The sequence below is a fragment of the Leptopilina heterotoma genome, unplaced genomic scaffold (genome assembly GCF_015476425.1).
Source record: "Leptopilina heterotoma isolate Lh14 unplaced genomic scaffold, ASM1547642v1 Lhet_407, whole genome shotgun sequence".
In the NCBI taxonomy this organism is placed as follows: domain Eukaryota; kingdom Metazoa; phylum Arthropoda; class Insecta; order Hymenoptera; family Figitidae; genus Leptopilina; species Leptopilina heterotoma.
The window spans coordinates 338,688-348,347 of NW_025111069.1; positions in this window are offsets into that span (position 1 = coordinate 338,688).

Genomic DNA, 9,660 nt, shown 5'->3' on the forward strand with positions numbered 1-9,660 from the left:
TAAAAATTGTTACTCGGGGATTTTTGTGGTCGCTGATTACGAATCTGACATTAGTTTTTTAAAATTCAAAATGGCGGATCCAAAATGGCGGACACGATTTTGAAAAATTCATTGCATACGCTTAAAATTCGTTATTCGGGGGTTTTCGGGGTCGCTGATTACGAATCTGTTATTAGCTTTTCAAAGTTTAAAAGGTAGGAATTATTAAAAGAATTTATCCACTTTTAAAATTTTTCAAAATTTTTGGCGACCATTTTGGATGAAAAATTATTTGTTTTTAAAATCTTACTTCAGATTCGTGATCAGCGATCCCAAAAACCCCCGAGTAAAAATTTTTAAAAGAATTTATCCATTTTTGAAATTTTTCAAAATTTTTGGCGGCCATTTTGGATGAAAAATTATGTATTCTGAAAATATGACTTCAGAATCGTGATCAGCGACCCCAAAAATCCCCGAGTAAGAATTTATAAAAGAATTTATCCACTTTTGAAATTTTTCAATATTTTTGGCGGCCATTTTGGATGAAAAATGATTTATTTTGAAAATCTGACTTCAGAATCGTGATCAGCGACCCCAAAAACCCCCGAGTAAAAATTTTTGCGAATATACGTTAAGATGTTTTCTTGTTCGGGCCATGACGTGTATACACGTCATCCACTGTTTGGGCCAGTTTATTTCATGACGTGTATACACGTCATCCACAGTCAAGGGGTTAATTAACAAATAGATTACTTCGGAACTTCTTCATAAAAAAATTGGTTTTTTTGCAGACAAGTTTAAATTTATGACTAATTTAGTAAAAAACTATTTTACAGTTAAAAATTATCATTAATATTAACAATTATATAAACAATAATCAACTTCCTTTTGTATTTGTAAACATTTTCGTCATTTTTTAAACTTTAAATATTTATATCATATGTACATTCTTTCAAAAACTTAAAAAAATTATTAGCTCAAACAATTACATTTGTTATAAACAAACTTTTCATTTTTAAACAAATAAGTAGCTTTTTTCATCAAACAAAATTTTTTCCTTTTTTTTATATTTACTATCATAAAAAAGAACTCCTTAATGAAATGGGAATACTATAAATTATTCATTTAATTCTAACGAACATTATAAGTTAAGAAATATTTATATTTTTAATAAAGTAAACCATTATTCAGTTAAAACAGTTTGCATTTAAATGCATATAAATAAATATATTTTTTCTGTGAAAAAAGAACAAAGTTAAATATTTGTTAACTTATAATGTTTATTAAAATTAAATGAATAATTTATAGTATTCCCATTTCATTAAGGAGTTCTTTTTTATGATAGTAGATATAAAAAAAGGAAAAAATTTTGTTTGATGAAAAAAGCTACTTATTTGTTTAAAAATGAAAAGTTTGTTTATAACAAATGTAATTGCTTGAGCTAATAAATTTTTTAAGTTTTTGAAAGAATGTACATATGATATAAATATTTAAAGTTTAAAAAATGACGAAAATGTTTACAAATACAAAAGGAAGTTGATTATTGTTTATATAATTGTTAATATTAATGATAATTTTTAACTGTAAAATAGTTTTTTACTAAATTAGTCATAAATTAAAACTTGTCTGCAAAAAAACCAATTTTTTTTATGAAGAAGGTCCGAAGTAATCTATTTGTTAATTAACATTGTTTGCAACAATTTAAATAAATTGTATTATGCTTCATTAATTGTCCGGTGGTCATACTAGATTAATTTAAATTGATTTCGATCATGTGTAATGGAAAAATAAAAAAACTAACATGATTTTTTCTAAAAATATTGTAATTTGTCAAATTTTTGAGTAACAAGAAAAAAATAAACAATTAAAAATTCAAAAATCGACTTTGATGGATCTCTTAGTAATTTTAAATCAAGAACATCAACATCCGATAAAATTTGTAGTTTCTAGACAATTTTCAATAGTAAGTTGAAAAAAAATCCCACTGTTCATCGCGCTGGAGTGCGCGAGCGGACGGACAAATTTTACTTATTACACTATATCTTTGGCAAATTGTTTCGGCCCATTTTCAGACTTATATCTTCTTTTAGGGGAATTCCCAAGCTTTCATTTGAGATTATTAAAAAGAAAATAATAACTACCGAACTTGCACAAAATTGCAAAAAAACTATTTATTTTTAAAAATTTTTGCAAAAAAAATTTTTTTTTATTATATAAATAAAATATTTTAAAAGTACACAAAAAAACCTTTCTAAAACACTACTTACTTTTTTTAATTGAAAAATTTAAGTAGAAACTACAAATGTTTAAAGAATGCATGTTCGAGTTGAAGCTGAAATTTCAACCCCCCACCCTTTTGATTGGGGTGGGGGGTTGGACCTGTAAATTGGTGTAGTAACTTGTACCTACTAGGCTAACATATTTCCAAAGTATAAAGGAAATCCAAGAACTTTTTTTTATTTTTGGGGCAGTTCAGGAATAATGCCTCATATCTGAGGTGGTTTCGAGAGCCCTTAAATATTTAGGATTTGTAATGAGAACAGCATCAGTTTTTCATAATATTAATGTGTTAAGAGTATTGTACTTTACGCTTGTCAGAACGATTCTTGAGTATGTTTCTGTTGTTTGGTCACCGATGTATGTGTTTAACATTGATAGAATTGAACGAGTTCAAAATCGATTTTTGAGGTTTGCTGCAAGGCAACTTAATTTACCATTTGACAGTCATGCCCATGATTATAATGATCTTCGTAGTTTGCTAAATGTTCCTTTGGTTTTGTCAAGATTTCTTTTTAATGATTTATTGTTTTTGTATAAAATTTTGAATGGGTTTATTTTATTTCCTGCTCTTTTATCAATGATCAATTTACCTGTTCCTTCTAGAATTACTAGACATTTTGTACCTTTCCGAGCAAACTATCATAGAACGAATTATGAAAATAATGAACTTATTTGTAGGATTAGTAGAAAGGCTAATACAATCTCAGATCGAATTAACTTTTTTGATAATAATTTACAGAGATTTACTTTAGCATTGCGTAGATTAGTTTTAAGTTTCGATAATGTTGAGCCAGCCTAGATTTTAGTTATGAAATTTTGTAATTACTATTGTAATTTTATTCTTTTAAGTACTTTTGTACGATAGAGCATGTGCCGTTTATTATGGTAAATAAATAAATAAATAAACAAATTAATAAAAATTAAAATTATTTTGAAAACTGTTAACGCCAATCGATTCTATGTGAAAACATAAGAATGTTTTGTATAGGTCATTTTTTATCTCCAAGTCGTATTTTGTTTATAAAATTGTTATAAACAATTTAAGCTGGGTAAAGGGTGTTTCATCCCAAGCATAAACAAATGGATTTTAAGAAAAACTAACAATTGGATTCATAGGCAAATGGAGAAAAAAGATATACCTGTTTTTTTGTTTTTAATTTCTAATTGTTTAACAACAATTGTTTAAACAAATTAATAAATATTTAAAATTATTTGAAAACTGTTAACGCCAATCGATTTTACGTGAAAAAATAAGAATGTTTTGTATAGATCATTTTTTTCTCCAAGTCGTATTTTGTTTATATAAAATTGTTATAAACAAATTAGCTCGGTAATGGGTTTTTTATCCCAAGCATAAACAAATGGATTTTAAGTAAAACTAACAATTGGATTCATAGGCGAATGGAGAAAAAATATATACTTGTTTTTTTTTAATTTCTAATTGTTTAACAACAATTGTTTAAACAAATTAATAAAAATTAAAAATTTTTTGAAAACTGTTAACGCTAATCGATTCTACGTAAAAAAATAAGAATGTTTTGTATATGTCATTTTTTTCTCCAAGTCGTATTTTGTGTATATAAAATTGTTATAAACAAATTATGCAGGGTAATGGATGTTTCATCCCAAGCATAAACAAATGGATTTTAAGTAAAACTAACAATTGGATTCATAGGAAAATGGAAGAAATGATATAATCATCACAAAACATTCTTATTTTTCGAAGTAGAATCGATTGGCGTTAACAGTTTTCAAAAATTTTAAATTTTTTTAAATTTGTTTAAACTATTCTTGTTAAACAATTAGAAATTAAAAACAAAAAAGCAGGTATATCTTTCTTCTCCATTTGCCTATGAATCCAATTGTTAGTTTTACTTAAAATCCATTTGTTTATGCTTGGGATAAAACACCCATTACCGAGCTAATTTGTTTATGGGTGATTTGCACGTAACTAATATTTGGCGGCGTCACAGAAAACACATTCAAAATAAAAAATTTTTGCTTGGGTATGGATACATTTTACAGTTATGTATAAAACCTATTCGGAACCACAAATATGTACAAAAAGATATTATAATTTTTGATAAATTGCGGAATTCCCTCCAAAATTTCAGCTCCGTGGCGTGTCCGTTTTTTAAAATTTTAAGTCAAAATTCAGAAATTATATTGAAAACGCCGAAACTGGAAACGAGAATTTTTGTAATATGAATTATGTATATAGGTGAACAATTTGTACATATAATGCATCTTTTAATACTTCTTATAAAATTATAAAATGTAAAATAGTTTTGTCCACTTTTTTCAATTTTGTAATAAGATTTTTTTCCCTATAATTTAACTGTTTATGGCACATTTTAATGTTATCTAAGAATTACAATCTAAAATAACATCCATTAGCAACAAATATCAGTAAAAAAAGATTCAAAAATTTGAAGTTCTACACTCAAAAACAATTTTTTTTGTAAAAATGTGAAGGTCACAAAAAAAGTGATCAGTACCGTGGTATTACTATTCTTTTAATCTAAACACTCTCTGTTGTAATTATTACGATTTTTTTGAAGATTACAATAGAAACAAATTATCTGCCCAAAGAAAAGAATTATTTTGCAGAATTGTCGGAGTTAGGTTAGTTTAAATGTCAAATTTCAGCTCTGTGGTGTCACATAAAATATCACACTGAGAGAAATGGATAGTCAGATTTTGATGTTAAAAAGATGATGTTACACGATACTATCATTATGCTACTGCCAACCATCACAGATGCTAAAAAAAATATAGTTATGCTACCCCTTACTACCAAGATGTTACTCCTGATGATATTGATGGTAACGGTGACTATCTAGATAGCTGTCTGTATACGTAGCATTAAAGATGGTCACCCTAACCACAATTATGTTACCCACTACTATAAATTTCTCTCCGTGCAGCTCCGTGGCTCCTGCGGCGTACAGTGTGAAGGTGCAAATTCATGGATCAACAGTTGCTACAATAACACATATTATAGAAGAGGACAGACATAGTTGTGTCCTTTTATATTTCAGTGCTTCAGCAACCGTTGACCTATTAAAAAACACCTTAATATTCGAAAAAACACGCCTTTACTTTTGGTGCTTAATTTAAAATGTCTTTATGTCAACCATGCCGAAGCACAGTATTACTGTAGATCGTAACGCTTTCATTTGTGAATACTTTACTGAAATTAGTTTTATGCGCTAATTTCATAATGTTATGAAAATAAAATTCTCTGGTTATGTCAAGCTGATAGTAAATAGTAAATATTTTTGCTGGGGCTATTTTGTGCATCAAAATGCTTTTTTTAACTCAGTGATTTATTCAAATTCAGAATTAAAAGAAAATCAACTTTTGCTTATGTTATACTTCCTTCTAAAGGTTTCCTATGAGTTAGTCAATGAAATACATTTTTTTGTCGGAGTTGTAGTCATTAAAAGTTGTGCACAAAATAGACACTGAGATGGGGCTACTTTGTGCATTGATCTTTCTGTTTTTATAATGTTACGTAAACATTTTTTTGATTCTTTCTTATTCATTAAATCTTTTGTGTAGATATTTCAGAGTAAATTAAAAAAGAATAAGATATTAAACAAAAAATTTTGTAAATATTATACAACAAAATGTAAAATAAAACATTAAGATTTTGCTAAAATCATGATTTATTAAAAATTAACAACCTTTCTTCAAATTTTATATAACTAAGAAAATAAATAACACTTTTTCTTTTTAAATATACATTTTACAATAATACATTATGATAATTATAATACTATCATTTAAACACATGTAAATAACTTTGAATTTCATTATTTCAATAGGAGCTTTTTTAAACGTTTTGAATATGATATTTTTCAAAAATTTAAAATTAATATTTTAAGGTTAAATGAATAACAATTTAATATCTAATACACTTTTCAAGTTATTAGAGAAACCAGAGAAATAGTTTTAAAACTAATTTGAAAAACTTATAAATAATAATTAAAGTTAATTTTTTGCCGTTATGTTCCTCACCGTTTGAAGTTTTAATAGTTTTAAGGATTTTAATTAAATTATTTTTGGTTTTTTGACAAAGAAATTCTTTTGATTAATTTTATTTATTAAATATACCTCGTACATAAAGTAGCCCCAGTTGACGGCAGTATTATTCAATGCATACCCTGTAAAAAAAAAGTATTGGTAAGTACGGGATTCCGTATTGCAAGTGCCAACCTGCCAATGCGGTATTCGCGAAATACCGCATTTTGTGTCGTGGTGAATACGGAAATCAAGGGGTCCCAATGCGGTGCAAGTTTTAAGCTTTAAAAAAAACGAAAATACGTGACAGGAGGAAATAATTAGTGTCAGTGCAGAAATATGCGAGTTACAGGAATGAGAAAATAATAATAGTGAGTGTAAAAATGAAATTTTAAGAAAAAAAGGTAAGTTGAACTGTCAAATATGGGCCCAATGCGGCATAGGCTGATTTCAATGCGCCACAGCAAAAGCAACTTTGACTGGTTTGAATGGCGTGAAATAGGTAAACAAACATTTTCTAACACATTTGTCTCCGTACACATACACTTTTCACTATATCTGCCAACGTACAATTGGTAAGCATCTTCTAAATTACAATAATCAAAAATATTGTTTAGATTCATGCAGAAACGTGGTTATAAAATAAAAAATTGGAAAGTAATGTAATGCAAATCATATGTCAGCTGGGCCACTGTGTTCGCTCGATTCGCTCTGCTTGCTTCTGCCCTCTACTGGCGACTTGCACTATGTACCGATTGTGTACCGCATTGGAAGCAGCCTACGCCGCATTGGACTCATATTTGACAGTTCAACTTACCTTTTTTTCTTAAAATTTCATTTTTACACTCACTATTATTATTTTCTCATTCCTGTAACTCGCATATTTCTGCACTGACACTAATTATTTCCTCCTGTCACGTATTTCGTTTTTTTTAAAGCTTAAAACTTGCACCGCATTGGGACCCCTTGATTTCCGTATTCACCACGACACAAAATGCGGTATTTCGCGAATACCGCATTGGCAGGTTGGCACTTGCAATACGGAATCCCGTACCTCCCAATACTTTTTTTTTACAGGGTAGGGTGGTCAGCTCCGTGGCAGCCAATTTTCGAAAATTTGTTATAATTTTTTTCTAATTATAGCTGTAGTAAAACCGTTCAAATTACAACTATATAATGCCCTAATGATGAGGAAAAGTGATATTTAACATTAAAAAAACAAAATTTTTTTTTTCTTTTAAAACTGATCTTGAAATTGCACAGTTACGTAAAAATCACCCTTATAACAATTTTATATAAACAAAATACGACTTGGAGAAAAAAATGACTTATACAAAACATTCTTACTGTTTCACGTAGAATCAAATGGCGTTAACAGTTTTCAAAAAATTAAAATTTTTTATTAATTTGTTTAAACAATTGTTGTTAAACAACTAGAAATTAGAAACAAAAAAACAGGTATATATTCTTTCTCCATTTGCCTATGAATCCAATTGTTAGTTTTACTTTAAATCTATTTGTTTATGCTTGGGATGAAACACCCATTACCGAGCTTAATTTGTTTATAACAATTTTATAAACAAAATACGACTTGGAGAAAAAAATGACTTATACAAAACATTCTTACTGTTTCACGTAGAATCAAATGGCGTTAACAGTTTTCAAAAAATTAAAATTTTTTATTAATTTGTTTAAACAATTGTTGTTAAACAACTAGAAATTAGAAACAAAAAAACAGGTATATATTCTTTCTCCATTTGCCTATGAATCCAATTGTTAGTTTTACTTTAAATCTATTTGTTTATGCTTGGGATGAAACACCCATTACCGAGCTTAATTTGTTTATAACAATTTTATAAACAAAATACGACTTGGAGAAAAAAATAACCTATTCAAAATTTTCTTAATTTTTCACGTAAAATCGAATGGCGTTAACAGTTTTCAAAAATTAAAAATTTTTTATTAATTTGTTTAAACAATTGTTGTTAAACAACTAGAAATTAAAAACAAGAAAACAGGTATATATTTTTTCTCCATTTTCCTATGAATCCAATTGTTAGTTTTACTTTAAATCAATTTGTTTTTGCTTGGGATGAAACACCCATTACCGAGCTAATTTGTTTATAACAATTTTATAAACAAAATACGAGTTCGAGAAAAAAATAACCTATACAAAACTTTCTTAATTTTTCACGTAGAATCGAAGGGCGTTAACAGTTTTAAAAAAATTTTAAATTTTCATTAATTTGTTCAAACAATTGTTGTTAAACAACTAGAAATTAAAAACAAAAAAACAGGTATATATTTTTTCTTTATTTGCCTATGAATCCAATTGTTAGTTTTACTTTAAATCCATTTGTTTATGCTTGGGATGAAACACCTATTACCGAGCTAATTTGTTTATAACAATTTTATAAACAAAATACGACTTGGAGAAAAAAATAACCCATACAAAACTTTCTTATGTTTTCACGTAGAATCGGTTGGCGTTAAAAGTTTTCAAAAAAATTTTTAACATTTATTAATTTGTTTAAACAAGTGTTGTTAAACAATTAGAAATTAAAAACAAAAAACAGGTATATCTTTTTTCTTCATTTGTCTATGAATCCAATTGTTAGCTTTAGTTTAAATCCATTTGTTTATGCTTGGGATGAAGCACCTATTACCGAGCTTAATTTGTTTATAACAATTTTATAAACAAAATACGACTTGGAGAAAAAAATAATCTATACAAAACTTTCTTAATTTTTCACGCAGAATCGAATGGAGTTAACAGTTTTTAAAAAATGTTAAATTTTAATTAATTTGTTTAAACAATTGTTGTTAATCAACTAGAAATTAAAAACAAAAAACACGTATATCTTTTTTTTCATTTGCCTATGTATCCAATTGTTAGTTTTTTAATACAATGGCTGGTTTCTTCATGAGACTTAATGGGTTAATGTGGCTAAGAAAAATAGTCAAATTGACTAGGATTGGCTTCTTAATCGAATTTCTATTATCCAATAATAAACAAAAAGTAAAGATTAAATAAAAAAAATATTTATTGTTTAGAACACATTCATAACACAGCCACACAAAAAAAAGTGTCTTGATCTGGGGTCGAGACATATATGTATTCCGATGTATTTCAATGCGCTGAATCCGAATCCGCCATCAGAATTTTGTCAATGGGTCCTGGTTTTGCCCTAACCTCAAAAAATACCCTAAAATCGTTAAAATGGTCACTTTTGAATTATCAAAATTCCCACTTGAAAAATCTGACGTCGAAAATGGAGTATTTTAGACGTCAAAGATACGTATGAAAGGACGTATTTAAACACCTATGAAATTAAGTAATATTTATAGTAAAATAGGACGTCTAAAATGACGTAT